Below are 16787 nucleotides of genomic sequence, written 5' to 3' on the forward strand. Positions count from 1 at the left end.
CATGACAGGGTGCCATCCATGAATATAGAGATAATTGTTCAGCCATACTCAACACTCAAGTGATCCATAATAGATCACATATTTTCTTTAAGGGTTATTGGCCATGTTCAGATGGCCTACACCGGCCTTCCCAATCCCTAGCTCCACTATGTAGCATGATGCCTACCCTGAATAAAGCCATGTCCAACCCAGAGATGTTGGACATGCTACACTTACACATCCTGAGTTCAGATAAACACATACTTCATGGACATCCACCTTTCTAGTACAAGGATCACAACATGCCTGACAGATCCCTGTCCCATACACTTTACATACTCCTGCCATACTATGCATCTTTGTCCAGTGAAGCTGCACATTACCCCACATTGAGACATGGTGTGATGATCGCATGGCAAATATATCAGTAACTCTGTGGATCAGTAATGTGGCACTGCTTGAACTAACCGCTGAAAATTTCAGCCTAGGCTCAGAAATGGCCCAGGGTATATAGCCTACTAGTTCACTATGACCATATATGCTACAGTTGATATCCAACCCTGCAAATACCATCAAGCTGGCCATTGTCCCATGTGTTTCACATGTGCAACACAAGTAATACATGGCAGGATGCTAAACAGCTGCACAGTGCCATGTAGATGTATATCGCAAATCACATACATGTAAAACTTTTCGTGAGCAAGTCTGCAGGGTCACAGGTCATGTCCCTTAAGGCTATGTATGACTATATATGTGACATATACACAGCATTAAGGTCTATTGCATTAATGTGAACAGATCCAGGCATGTGCTAATAGGTAAAGACACCAGTACAGGCAAACAGATATGCCCACATCAAGACAACATCCACATGAAGTATGAGCAATGTCATCACATGACACACACATATATGGTGATAACATCAAATCACCAGTAAGTGTCAAATGTGTGTGAGTTAAACATGTCAGTGGTGCACTATGTGTCAAATGTATGTGAGTTAAACATGTCAGTGGTGTTAGTGTCATGTAGATTTGCAAAGACATATTTATAATCTTAATAAATGTGATGCACATGTATGTTCAGCTGTACTTCTGTACTTCTCTGTGAGTTACTGTGACCTGTCTCCATCATTATGACTTCCAGGTATGCCACGTGCCAGGCTGCCATCATACACCCACTTGGAGGATGAGGTCCTCATTCCATACCTCCTGGACAACCATGTAACACTCTTCAGCCATGTGCCACAGGATGCACAGCAGTGGGATGCTCAGTGGGAGGAACTGTGCAGGAGGGTAAATGATGTTGGAGGCCACAATCGCACCTATCCGCAGGTGCGCCAACACTGCACCGACATCATTAGATGGGCAAAACAGCATGCAAATGCAATCGCCAGGGAACAAGATGCAATGGGGCGGCCACTCACCCAGCCTCCACTTACACGTACCGAGGAGCTACTGGCCAACCTGGGGACACCTGCAAAACTCCATCTACAAGCTTTAGCTGGTATTATGGAGGTGGGTGTCTCACAACCACTGAGCCTGGAGTTGTCTAGTAAGTCACTACTGCACATATAACACAACTATGTTTCATATAGTTACATGTGCTACTGTACAATATGTAATGTAACATCATATGCAAGGCATGTATGCACACATGCCACATACTATAGTTTGCTACTCTATGTATGCACAGATGTGCATACTCCATAGTATAGTCTATTGTACTGGCTTATGTGCTAACATGCACATTGCACCCTGTAGCTATCACACAGGTGTGGATAATGATCTTACTGCTGTGACAATCCTATATAGGTACCTCTGGCATTTCGCAGTGACAGTAGCCTGTTGCAGGTGAGATTGTTATTATTTATCAGGCTTGATAATGCACAGATCATATTAATTGTATGCTATCTGCCGTGTGGCCATTTAACACATGTACACATAACGTATGGTGGCCCTGTTCATATATACAGGTCAGACCTGCAATGCATCACAGTGGTTACACATATGGAATAATTGAAGACTATATAAAACACCTACACTAAACCTTACAAACAGTCATTGCCAGATGTGTGGACAGCTGTGAATACAATGGTGGAGGTGTGGTTCACTGTAAGGACATGTACTACAGATCAGCATTACACATGTGGGGAATACAAACAGTACTATACAGAAAGCATATAGGTTCATAGGTTCATAGGTTCATACTAGGCTATCTGCCCTAGGGCATTTATAAGCCTAGCCAGAATGTGTTTGGCTTTCGCCACCCATTTTAAATTTATTTTGCTATGCCCTTTTTCAAGGTTAGTATACTGTGTCTCTGTCTAACAGTGACACAGAAGTGATACCCGGGGTAAACCTACGATCTCCCATCCACTCATCAAGATTCCTCTTGAAGAGAGTCAATGAGGGACTCTGCCTAACCTGGATTGGGATTTTATTCCAGAGTGAAGGGAGCCTCTGGGTTATGAATCTGTCCCTCCAGCATGTCCTATTTATTTCAGTGCTGAGGTTCAAGTATCTCGAGCGTGTAGTTCGATGGGATTTGGATTTTCTGAGGTGCAGCATGTCCATTAATTCTGGGTTGGACATGGCTTTATACGTCAGGCACAGATCGCCTCTGAACAGGCGGTATGCCACTGAGTAGAGCTGGAGTTTATTTAACCGGGCAGCATATGGCATCTGTTTGAGCCCTTTGATCCTCTTGGTGAGGTACTTTTGGGGTCTTTCCAGTTGCTGCAGGTGTCTGGTAAGGTACATCCCAAAAGGGGCATTGTACTCAATTATGGGCCTGATGAGGGATGAGTAAAGAGGCACGATGACCTCTCCTGATCTAGATGTGAATCCCTTCATGATTAGGTGGGCTATATAAAATGTTTTTCTAACCACTTTGGCCACGTGGTTGTCAAATGAGAGATTGCTATCAACTTGGGTCCCCAGGTCCCTAATTACTTCTTCTGTACTTAATGGATTACCACCTATGTGGTAATTTGTGGGCACTTTGTTTTTGCCAAAGGGGATGACTATACACTTTTTGACATTTAGCATGAGGCCATGGCTCTGGCACCAGTTGTCTGTTTCTATGAGGCGCTTTTGGAGGATGCTTGTGTCGCCTGGAGAGTCAATTATGGCACCCAGTTTGCAGTCATCTGTGACCTTGGTCAGCCACAGTCCTTCCGTGTTGGCCTGTACCTCCGAGAAATATATACCGAACAAGAGAGGTCCCAGGACTGAGCCTTGTGGGATACCACTTGTAATTGGTTTGGAGTCTGACATGGCTCCAGCAATTCTAACCATGTGGGTTCTGTCCTTGAGCCAGTTTGCAATCCATCTAGTGACATAGGGGTTTATATTTAAGCTGGTGAGCTTATCTATAATGCCCGAGTGGGGTATTGTATCGAAGGCTTTTGCGAGGTCCAGGTAGGCTGTGGACCACCTTCCCTTGTCAATGGCCTTGGTGACTGTTTCAAAGAAATCAACCAGGTTTAAGAGGCAGGATCTGCCCTTAACAAAGCCGAACTGGGTAGGATCCAGTGTCTGTAGGTCCCCAATATCTTTATTTATGAGGTCCATGAAGATCCTTTCCATAGCTTTGCAGACCAAGCTAGTCAGGCTTATGGGGCGATAGTTTCCAGGATCCGTTGAGGCACCACCTTTATGGAGAGGGACCACTGTTGCTGTATGCCACTCTTTGGGCACATATCCTGTAGTAAGGCTGAGATTGAACAGTAGTTTTATGTTTGGGTTTAGCTCTTCTTGGAGTTCATGTAGGCCGGGCCGGGACACCGTCTGGTCCCATTGATGCTGTGTTTTTTGCTTTGGAGAGGGCGGCTCTTACCTGAGCATCTGAGATGTCAGGGGGGCAGCATTCTGCTGCGATAGATATTTGCCTTTTTGGTGGGGAAGGGGGGAGAAGTCTGAACTGAACCTGTCAGCTAGAATGTTGGCAATATCTATGGGTTCAGTGTATATTTTGTCATTTTGGACTAATTCTGAGCATATCTGGGAATTACCACCCAGGTTCCTAACATAACTAAAGAAAGCCTTGTGATTATCCTTAGTGTCCTGTGCAATTTTTCTCTCGAAGCTGGCCTTAGACAATTTTATGAGTGCCTGTAGTTTTTGCAAATACTGATCAGTGATGCCTTCCCTTTTGGGATTTTGCTCTATCATTTAGTAGCTTCCTCCTTCTATTGTATAGTTTGTTTATGGCTGGGGTCCACCAGACAGGACGTCTGCCTTTGGAGGATTGGGTCTTGGTTTTATTTGGGATCGTGATGATCCATGCATTCCTGAAGGTGTTCATAGAATGCGTTTATAAAGGATTCTGCGGTCTGGGCGTATTTTCCACAGGACCGGGGCTTTGAAGGATTCCACCTCGGTTTTGAGGAGTGTGAAATTTGCTTTAGAGGTTTTTCACTGTGGTTTTCTGGGCAGGGGGTGGGGTCGGGATGTGAATATCCAGTGAGATTAGTTTATGGTCTGATCTTACCAGTGAGGGATACACTTCTGGTCTTGAGCATAGAATCCCCATGTTGGTGATGATCAGGTCCAGTATATTTTCCCCTCTTGTGGGAGTGGTAACAAGTTGTTCCATAGCATTTGAGTTTATAAATTCTAGGAACCTTTGGGCTAGGGTGTTGGAGCTAGAGTAATGCTCCCAGTCTATGTTTGGGTAGTTGAAGTCGCCCAATATAATGGTGTTTGGAGAGACCTTCATATTTTCCAGTGTTCTCAGAAAGGCCGAGTGGGGTTCCTGGGTTTGGGAGGGTGGTCTGTAGCAGGCTATAAACTGGAAGGCAGTTTTACCCACTGTTAGTTGCACATGGATAGTCTCTGATGCTTCGTGCTTTGCCACCAACCTGGAGGTGTGGGTATCTTTGATGAATATCGATACTCCCCCTCCTTTTGTGGTTCGGTCCAAGTTTTGGGGCCAAAAAGAATGGTATGAGGTATAACCTGGTAGTGCTGGGGTGCTCTCAGGAGCCCTGAACCAGGTTTCTGTTACTGCACAGATATCAATGTTCTCCATGCTAAGGAGAGTTTCGAGTGCGTGCATCTTAAGGTTTAGACTTCTGGCGTTGAGTAGCATTATTCTTAGTTTCTTATCCCTTGTAATACCTATGGAGGTGGGTTTGTCTTTTGAGACTTGCCTAAAAAAGGCACTATGGGGGTAGCAAGAGCCTTTGCCAATATCTGAAAGCCCAGGGGTGACAGGTGCAAGCCGTCCCTAGCGAAGCATCGTGGCTTGTCGAGCATATCATCCCAAGCTGACAGGCATTGAATCCCCTTTGAATGACACCAGTACTTAAGCCAATTGTTGAAATTGATCATCTTGTCTTCATATTGTGGCATCATTCTTGGTGAGGGTAAGATGTTACTCATGGTCAGGGTCATACCGGCCTGGGCTACATGCTCAGAGAGCTCCTTTATGTCTTTTTTCATGTAGTCCAGGGAGGTACGTCTCAGGTCATTCACACCAGCATGGACAATGACTGAGTCATATTTGTACTTGCCTTGGAGTGACCTGAGTGCTTGTGTTATGTGGCGGATCCTAGCGCCCGACAGGCTGCTCACCATGACCCTCTCCTTGTTCAGCCTGGTGAGCGGGACGTCAGTGTGCCTGACGATAGAGTCACCTATTACAAGTGTATCAGGTGTGTTGTTTCGTCTTAAGGGCTGTGACTGTTCGGCACACTGGCTTTGTGAGATATGTGTTGCACGTGTTTTGTTTTGGGGTAGCGGTTGCATGGGTGTCTGCTTTGGAGGTCTCTGCTGCTTAGGCAGATCTTTATTTAGAGCCTCCGGGTATGTTTTTGTGTGATTATGTGTTTGGTTTGCTGTCTTGGTAGGTCTATGTGAGACTGGAATTGTAGTGAGTGTGGTTTCCTTCTCCTCCTGACTGGTTATGCCAGTACTGAGTTGAGAAAGCTTAGCCTCCAGTTTGGCTATATGGTTGCATCTCTCACATGTGTTGGAATTTGTTGGGAGGAGGAGAGGGTTTTCTGTGTACATGAGGCAGTTGTAACATTGCCTCAAGATTCCCAGATTCGCCAGCTGGACCGGAGAGGAGATTGACAACTGACCTTTGGACATGCTAGAATAATATTGGGAATTCCTTAATAATTGAAAACAAGGGCCAGTGGGGAGTGAGGGTGTAGTGCTTTTAATTTTTAGTGCTGACTTATATAATTGCTTTAGCGCGCAAATGCCAGGTAACTTAAGTGCAATGTGTTACAGGTAACTTAAATGCAAAAATGACAAACAGTAACTTTCTTTCAAGTGAAACAAGGAAATAAGTACAGTAAGCAATGCAGATATTACTAGCGATCCACAGAAGTGCTGAGAAGCCGTGTATTAGGTGGAATTAGCGTTCCAGGGAAATAACAAGCAAACAAACAACAAGCATACAAACAAAGCTAGATTCAGCAGGCCTGGATCTAGTCTATGCTACAGCAAACAAGGTGTACCAATTTCAGTAAGATACAGTTCAAATATTCAGGCACTATAAACCTTTAACCAGAAATTCCCAGCTCAGAAGGGCAGAGTCCAGCCTCTTCTCCCACAAGAGTGCAGACCATGAACCTTCTTAATGTAAAAGAACTGGCCTGAAGCCCAAGTGCCTAAACCAGAACTAATACACTTTAAGAATAACAGACACTGGGCTCTCAATCAGCAGTTCCCAACTTAGAAGGATGAAAGCTACCTGTCCTGCCACCACAGTGCATGCCACAAACCTTCCTAATGTAAAACAACTGGTCTGAAGCCCAAGTGCTTAATCCAAAAGACTTAGAATGATAGCTACACTTTAATCAAGTTACTACCAAGCAGTAATAAATACAATTGAATGCTTTAGAGAATGCCTGGATTAGTGCTCAAGTTACACAAACAAAGCTAGATCCAGCAGGCCCGAATCCAGTCTATGCCACAGCAAACAAGGCGCACCAACTTCAGTAAGAAGCAGTTCAGATATGCATGCACTATAAGCCTTTAACCAGAAATTCCAAGCTCAGAAGGGCAGAGTCCAGCCTCTCCTCCCACAAGAGTGCAGACCACAAACCCTCTTAATGTAAAATAACTGGCCTGAAAGCCCAAGTGCTTAAACCAGAATTAATACACTTTTAGAAAAACAGACACTGAGCCCTCAATCAGCAGTTCCCAACCTAGAAGGATGTGAGCTACCTGTTCTGCCACTACAGTGCACACACTCTAAATGATTTGGAACTGGACTATGCCCAGCACACAGGATTCACCCTTGTGCATTATACCCTTGCTATGAATGTCACACAATGTCATGTGCTATCTGACATGTCCATGACATTTAGTGGGCTGACTGCAACACTGCTTAACTATCCTGCAAAACATGATATCTCACATCCCAAACATACCACCCTTTGTCTGCCTAACCCTGTCCTCAGTGGAGCATATGACATCTATGGGTGTATGTCATATGGGACAACACTGACATGTGAAATAGATGCCCATCATAACCATTGGACAAAACATGTTTACACATGGCCATGGAGGATGGCCAGAGACATGAAGCAACACACACTGTAGAAGTGATATGCATGTGTGTACACCCTGTTGTACATTGGCTCGACACAATACAACTATGGCCTTTGTGTAATGGTGATATTGCAGATGTGAAACACTAAACATCATTCAGGCCTGTGCACAACTTGTGCAGGCATGACATCAAACCACCACATAACATGTCTTGAACATCTTGAGTGCGTCACGACATGAAGGCATTCACCTATACGGTATCCAGATACATACATGTGTTGCACAACATACACATACAACCACATCAGGCCACAGATACAGTACATTCACCTTGCTGGTGTCAGACATCACTGTCGTGCTTGCTCCTCATGTGTGTGAGGTACACAGATGGCATGTGAGACATGGAGTACTGCTAAGTTAGCCATGTCTGGGCATAGTTGCAAGGCATCAGCAATATGGTTGCAGATGTGCAAGGGTGTCATCTGTATACCCTTCAGTGACCTGTGTCACACATTCCACATTAGGTTTAGTTGTATACGCCTCAGTGACATGGGTCACATTCCACATTAGATATTTATTGTATCTGAACACAGTCATGGCTATGAACTGTATCTGTAATGCACTGTATAGCAATAGTGAAGCCACATAATGCCCTGCTAAATGTGCAGTATGTGGCTTCACTATTGCTATACAGTGCATTACAGATACAGTTCATAGCCATGACTGTGTATGAACTGTATCTGTAATGCACTGTATAGCAATAGTGAAGCCACATAATGCCCTGCTAAATGTGCAGTATGTCACTGTATATCTGTAGGGCAGACTGACAACATTGTGTCAGCTGAAGGTCCATGTTAGTATAACATGTCCCTGCATCAGGACACCATTACATCACTGTATATTTAAAAGGACACCATTGTGTTAAACATGTATGCATGTCATTCAACCCGTCAGCAAAAGACATGTCATACTACATGTGATTGACAAGGCCATTTGCCACATATCAGGCTGATATACTGTTAACCTGTGCTGGTCTGTGGCACCATTGCAAAGTAGGGACAGCCATGTCAAACGTGGGTACAGCCACATGCACATTGTCTGTAGACTCAGCTCAGGGATAAGCAGAATAATATTGAACAGACATGCACTACTTTGGGGGAGATATGCAAGCTAGGGCTCAGGTAAACATAGTATTCACTCAACATACCCATCTGCTCATGTCCTCCTCACACATAGGGGCAGTGACTAACACAAAACATCAATGGCAGATGTACAAAGGTCAGCGATGGTCTGTTAACATGTGAGGTATGTTGCACAAAACATGGCAGTGCGGTGCAATGGTGCATAGTGCATGCATTGTGTTGCAGGTTTGGGGCATAACCTACTAACACAAATGCTGCAACACAGGGATGTATGCTAACTACTACTATGATTGTGTAAGGTGCATGCCTTCTGCTATAACACATGCATGCTGTTGTGTGCAACTCAGGGATGTATAATAACTACCACTATAATTGTCTAAGCTGAATGCCTTCTGCCATATCACATGCATGTTACATGCTGTTGGGGGCCATAGCATGTGCCTGTCTGTGTCTCTGTCTGTGTCTGTCTTTGTCTCTGTCTGTGTCTCTGTCTGTGTCTGTCTGTGTTTGTGTCTGTCTTGTGTCTGTGTCTGTCTGTGTCTGTGTCTGTCTGTGTCTGTGTCCGTGCTGTATAACTTGTAATGTATGGTTCTTGTCTGCCCCTCAGAGGTTTTGATGTAGGTGCATTGCCCTCCTGCGGTCCACCTGATGTTAGTGTCCCCACAGACTCTAGCAGTGATGATGAAAGTATGATTGAGGCACAGGCAGGATTGTCAGGGGCTGAATCTGTGCCATCGGTTGCCATTCCACCTGCATCCCCCTTATCCCCGCACACAGTTCTCATGCCTACACATACTCCATCACCAGTGGCCATAGAGGAAGGACAGTTGGCAGGTGGTAGCATGGAACAGAAAAGTGTGGAGACTATGGAAGGTGTGCCTGCACACCATGATCCCAGCCAACTGACTGGTGATGTCCCACACAGGCATGTGCCCAGTGCTGCTCATAGGAGGACCTCCGGCCAACATGCCCCTGCAAGACATAGCACATCAGCTGGTGTCACCAGACACATGTTTCATGCTGTAATGGAGGCACAGGCATGTGCTAAATGGCACAACAGAGAAGGTCTGAGGCTTCAGAGGGCTGCTGTCCATTCTTTAACTGACAATATCCAGGCAATTGCAAATGTTCACCATCATCTTGCAGATGTTTTGAATAGATGATTGGGTGACATGGTGGGAGTCCTTGAATGTGGCATGTCAATCCTCGAGCATGGAATGTCTGTGTTGGAACATCTGGTGGGAGTGAGGCATTGGGCATGTGGACGTAGGTCAGCTACATCACCTGTTGAAGGTCTACGTGAACATGCTACTTCACATGCCTGCTCCCATAGTGGCGGTAGCAGCAGCAGTGCAGCTGTCACTGTGCTGTCCACACCAGGACACAGCAGGCCATGTGCATGTGGTCCTGGATGGTCCAACAGGGACACAGTTCCAGTGTACATGAGTCATCAGACAGTGCCCAGTCTGGACCTCTGCCTGGTAGTGCCTGTGCAACCCATGGCAGGCGCCAGTCACGTGGCCATGCCCGGACACCGTGAACTTTGAAACCTGTCCTGTACAGTCTTCAGCTGTCAATAATACCCCTGTGTAGGCCAGCCGCATGCCAGACCTGTGTGCACACATACATGCACACACCAGAAACAAATGTAGGGCACCTCAACACACACGCGCATAACATCCACACATGCCCAATGAGATCAAAGGCCCTAACACACACATGATGTCATCCAATGGTGCAGCCTAGGCCTTTGGCAAACATTATCACCCTGTGCATATGATGATGTCTGTGCCGTATCCCTTTCATCCACACCATTGGTGCAGGGACATGCTCATATGGTCTGATGCACAGGGTGAACATACTAGGAAGACAATTGTAGATTACAATTGTTGAGGAGTGTTGACAGGTAGTAGACATACCATGTACTACAGTTTTAGAAGGCATTTTGTACTTTTGACAGTATGTATCATGTGTAACAACAGTAACTGCATGTTGATCTTGATGTTCTGCATTCCTCTTTCATGCGTAATTGCATGTGCCTGGGGATGTCAGTGTTTGCAGTTAGTGTCCCATATGTAAATGTAGACTACTCACAGGTCTGTATGACAATACCTGCATGCACTTTGTAGCTTCCACATCAGAGTTATAATCTCCCAAGTTTCAAACATATCTACTGATCTAATGATCCAAGAGCATGATAGCTGTGTAGTAAGCTACTGTGGCCAGAGCCGTCACATCCATAGTGGGTGACATCACAGGTATAGTTACCTGAAGTGGGGAGGAGGTAAAAGAGTGGTTTAGCAGATGACAAGGGTAAAAGCGTGGTTTCTCATTGCGAAGCAGTAATACCCACTCTCATGACAGGATGCATACACATACACACCCAGGGATTCACAGACACAGTAACACATGCACACACTCTGGGATTTACAGACACAGTAACACACACTCTGACACACACACACAGTTGCCAGTGTTGGGATGAGAACCCCTGCCTATGTGCAAATCATCATTATAGTACTATGCAATTTCAAGACTCGCCACAGCGATTATACATGTACAGCTAGTTAGAATGACCTAAGATCGAGGACATCAACAGGGATACTACATTGCGGTGAGTGTATGTGAGGAGGGGGTTCATCAGTAGGCTATGTAACAACAAGCCTCAACCCAGGGCGTACATTTTTACAGCCAGATAGAATGCCCTTCTAAGATTGATGACATCAACAGGGATACTAGATTGCATTGAGTGGATGGCGGGGGGGGTGTTATCATTTTACTATGGTACAGCCTCACTCCAGGTACCGGACAGCCATACATATACACACACACACACACACACGCACACACACACACACACACACACACACACACACACACACACACACACACACACACTGTGGCATTCACAAAGATATACACCTATGTCCACACATACAGACACTTGACATGGGTGTGATTCAAACGCCTGCCTATGTCTTGCTTTCTACACTTCACTCTGTACAGATGTCTACAGCAGTGTACAGGAGAGTTAAAACATTTGGGATGTAGTCCCCTCCATACGTGACATACATGGACACACACACACCCACACATGCCAGTACTGTGAATCAAACACCTGCCTATCTCATGATAGGTATTACAGAGTGACAGCACTATCGCACATGCTACAAAGCGTACTGACTCTTTCCCTTGCCAACTGTGCTGATATATGCACAATATATGCACAGGGGAGGTGTTACTGTTACAGGTGTCAAGAGGTTTGCCTTCAGTGTCACACTTACTGCATTCTACATTATGAGTCTTCCCCTTCAATTAAAAAAAGCATAGCTTAGCAGTTACACAGTTTTTTGTAGGAATGGTTGTAACACACCTGTGAGCTGTCCTCAATAATCATTCATCTGCAAAGTAGCCCCACCACTTAGTAGTTATGTCCAAACATCTGTCCATACCTAAAGTACAGCTTACTGTACTTTGAGCATATCACCATATACAGTTGGCAATACTGAGGCTGCATTGCAACTGCATGATGTACTAAGACAACAGTCACCATCAAACATCAGACACTGCACACGCATGGAATCTAAACACACATCAATATATGTACACATATGCAGTCTGCATCAGTAAGTGGATTAGCAGGTCATGAAGATACATTCCACACCTTCCCCACACCATGTGTGAAACCTAGCTGAGCATTACACCATGATGGATGTTGTATTCATGTACTGGTAGGACACAAAATCACCTTCACTGAGTAGCTAAGTGTACATTTATGCCAACAGCATATATCAGCAAGACACACACACAGCAATATTCCATGTCATGATCCCACAAACTGTTAGTTGACAGTTCCACTTTGAAGCCAGGGCACTCTAATGGTCAACAGTGAGCACATCATATTTGCCACACACACATCATATTTGCCACACACACCTCATGTTTACTGGAAGAGTGCCAGCAATGTGCTCTGTTTGAGCTAGGCATTACACTTATTCAAGCATGCGTGAGGTCTGTGGCTTGTAAACATCTCACCCCAGCATGTTCTGGCTATTGTGGTAATAAAGTTAATGTCCAGACAGCACACAGCATGCATGGCTTTCAATTGTTGACATGGGGTATATGTAGGAGCTGTGGGTCACACATGGCTGCACATGTCATGGACATATCACCTGTAACTACTCAGGAACATACAGAGCCTAGCTGTATTTCCCTGAATCTGTCAATACAGGTCACGTGTGTAGGTCCTATGATCCTGTTATTTGGGTATGTTTGTAGCATTGCATTTGGTGGACAGGTCTAATGACATACATACCACATGGGTTGTTGTATGATATGATAGGTGTCATGGGTGACCAGTAGAGAGGGAATATTACATCTGTCAACATAAATATCAAACCTTATGTATTGTTAGCATTCAGCAGCCATGGACCTATCTTCCATGTGCATGTGTGTAATGAATGTAGCCACCTGTATGTACAAAGGACAGCAACAGCTATGGTATTTTCATTTATGTTATATGAGTGTGGGGTGTACATATCCAGGGCAGGTACATCTAGTTCATATTCAACCATGAGGGTGTAGTTTACTGGTGTACAGCAACAGTCAACTGTGTTAATGCTGACAACATCCGAGGGACCCTGGTATGTGCACAACTGACCTGGTTACAAACAGTGGCATTATTGCATTGCATAACACATTATGCAAATGTGTCAGTACATGGGTACTTTGCACAGTTGATGTAGGGCTAGGTACAGTCCACCGCATAGACCTACCACAACTGCAAACCAAACACATAAAAACACAAAGACATACTCGGAGGCTCTAATAAAAAACTTACCAAAACAACAGAGGCTCCCAAAGCAGACATCCAAAACTCCACCACATCAAAACAAAACACATGCAACACATACTTCAATAAATCAGTGTGTCAATCAATCACAGCCCTTAAGGCCAAACACCATGCCTGATACACTAGTAATAGGTGACTCTATAGTCAGACACACTGATGTCCCGCTTACCAGACTGAACAAGGAGAGGGTGACTGTGAGCTGCCTATCGGGAGCTAGGATCCGCCACATAACACATGCACTCAGGTCACTCCAAAGCAAGTACAAATATGACTCCGTCATTGTCCATGCTGGCGTGAATGACCTGAGACATTCCCTGGACTACATGAAAAGAGACATAGAAGAGCTCTCTGATTATGTAGCCCAGGCTGGTATGACCCTGACCCTGAGCAGCATCTTGCCCTCACCAAGAATGATGCCACAATACAAAGACAAGATGATCAGCTTTAATAATTGGCTCAAGTACTGGTGTCATTCTAAGGGGATCCAATGTCTGTCTGCCTGGGATAACATGTTGGACAAGGCACGCTGCTTCGCAAGGGACGGCTTGCACCTGTCACCACTGTGCTTCCGGATATTGGCTAAGGCTCTTGCCACCCCCATAGTGCTTTTTTTAGGCAAGGCTCAAAAGACAAACCCACCTCCTTAGAAAACAAAAATGGAAAAAACTAAGGGTAATGCTGCTCAATGCCAGAAGTCTAAATCTCAAGATGCAGGCTCTCGAAGCACTCCTCAGTATGGAGGACATCGATGTCTGTGCAGTAACTGAAACCTGGTTCAAGGCTCCTGAGAGCACCCCAGCGCTACCAGGCTATACCTCATATCATGCTTTTCAGCCCCAAAACCCGGGCCGAACCACAAAGGGAGGGGGAGTGTCCATATTCATCAAGGACACCCACACCTCCAGGTTAGTAGCAACACATGAAACATCGGAGACCATACAGGTGCAACTAACCATAGGCAAAACTGCTATACAACTGGTAGCATGTTACAGACCACCCTCCCAATTGCAGGAACCCCACTCAGCCTTCCTGAAGACATTGGAGGATATGAATGTATCACAAAATACCATCATACTGGGAGACTTCAACTACCCTAACATAGATTGGGTACATTATTCTAGCCCTAACACCCTAGCCCAAAGGTTCCTGGAATTCATAAATTCAAATGCACTGGAACAACTAGTCACCTCTCCCACTAGGGGAGATAATATACTAGACCTGATCATCACAAACATGGGGACAAAATGCTCCACACCAGAGGTATACCCCTCACTAGTGAGATCTGACCACAAACTAATCACCCTGGATATACATATCCCACCTCCACCCCTAGCACAAAAGACCACAGTGGAAAACTTCTCAAAAGCAGACTTCACTCTTCTTAAGACTGAGATGGTATCCTTTAAGCCCACTGGGCCAGTAGATACCACATCCCACAATGCTGAATCCTTCACAAATGCTTTCTATGGACATCTCCAAGAATTCTGGATCATGCAATCCCAAATAAATCCAAGTTCCTCTCCACCAAAGGCAAGCGTCCTGTCTGGTGGACCTCAGCCATTAGCAAATTGTATAACAAAAGAAGGAAGCTACTGCATGACAGAGCAAAATCTCATAAAGGGAAGACATCTCTGATCAACACTAGCAGAAAACTATGTTCTCTCATAAAAACATCCAAAGCCAACTTTGAGAGAAAAATCGCTAAGGACACTAAAGATAACCACAAAGCCTTCTTCAGCTATGTTAGAAACCTGGGCGGAAACCCTCAGATATGCTCAGAGTTAGTTCACAACAACAAAAAATACACTGAACCCACAGATATTGCCAACATTCTGGCTGACAGGTTCAGTGCAAATTTCTCCCCTCCCTCACCCCCGGAAGAAGAAATACTTATCCCAGCTGAATGTAATCTCCCTGTCATCTCAGATGTCCAGGTGAGAGCCGCCCTCAGCAAAGCTAAAAACACAGCATCAATGGCACCTGACGGTATCCCGGGTTGCGTGCTACGTGAACTCCAAGAGGAGCTAAACCCGAACATAAAAATGCTATTTAACCTTAGTTTTACTACAGGATATGTACCTGAACACTGGCGTACAGCAATAGTGGTCCCACTCCATAAAGGGCGTACCTCTACAGACCCTGGGAACTACCGCCTCATAGGCTTAACAAGCCTGGTCTGCAAAGCTATGGAAAGAATCATTATGGAACTCATAAACAGAGACATTGGGGACCTACAGACACTTGACCCCACCCAGTTCGGCTTTGTAAAGGGCAGATCCTGCCTTTTGAACCTGGTTGACTTTTTCAAAACAGTCACTAGAGCCATTGATGAGGGCAAAGCAGTCCATACAGCCTATCTGGACTTGGCTAAGGCCTTCAACACAATACCCCACTCAGGCATCATAGATAAGCTCAACAGCTTAAATGTAAACCCTTATGTCATTAGATGGGTTGCAAACTGGCTAAAGGACAGAACCCATAAAGTTAAAATTGCTGGAGCAATGTCAGACTCAAAGCCAGTCACAAGTGGTGTCCCACAGGGATCTGTCCTGGGACCCCTCTTGTTCGGCATTTATTTCTCAGATGTTAAAGCAAACATGGGAGGGTTGTGGCTGACAAAGTTCGCAGATGACTGCAAACTAGGCGCCATAGTCGATACACCAGCGGACACATACATCCTACAAAAAGGCCTCTCAGAAACGGACAACTGGTGCTGGAGTCATGGCCTTAAACTAAATGCCAAAAAATGTATAGTCATCCCCTTTGGGAAAAACAAAGTACCCACAAATTATCACATAGACAGCAACCCACTGAGTACGGAAAAAGTAATCAGAGACCTAGGGACCCAAGTCGACAGCGACCTCTCATTTGACACCCACGTTGCCAAAGTGGTTAGAAAAACATTCTACCTTGCACACCTTATCATGAAGGGATTCACATCCAGATCCAAGGATGTCATTGTACCCCTATACTCCTCCCTCATCAGACCCATGATTGAGTACAATGCCCCATTTGGTATGTACCTCACACGGCATTTGCAACAGCTGGAGAGACCACAAAAGTACCTCACCAAGAGGATCAAGGGTCTCCAACATATGTCTTATTCTGCCAGACTAAAGAAACTCCAGCTCTATTCAGTAGCATACCGCCTGCTCAGAGGTGATCTCTGCCTGACATACAAGGCCATGTCCAATCAGGAACTGATGGACATGCTCCACCTCAAAAAATCCAAATCCATCAGAACCACGAGAGCTAAAGACTTAAACCTCGGCACAGGTATGAATAGGACATGCTGGAGGGATAGAT

This window comes from Protopterus annectens, chromosome 7.part0, assembly GCF_019279795.1.
Source record: "Protopterus annectens isolate FY-2018-M chromosome 7.part0, PAN1.0, whole genome shotgun sequence".
Taxonomy (NCBI): Eukaryota; Metazoa; Chordata; order Ceratodontiformes; family Protopteridae; genus Protopterus; species Protopterus annectens.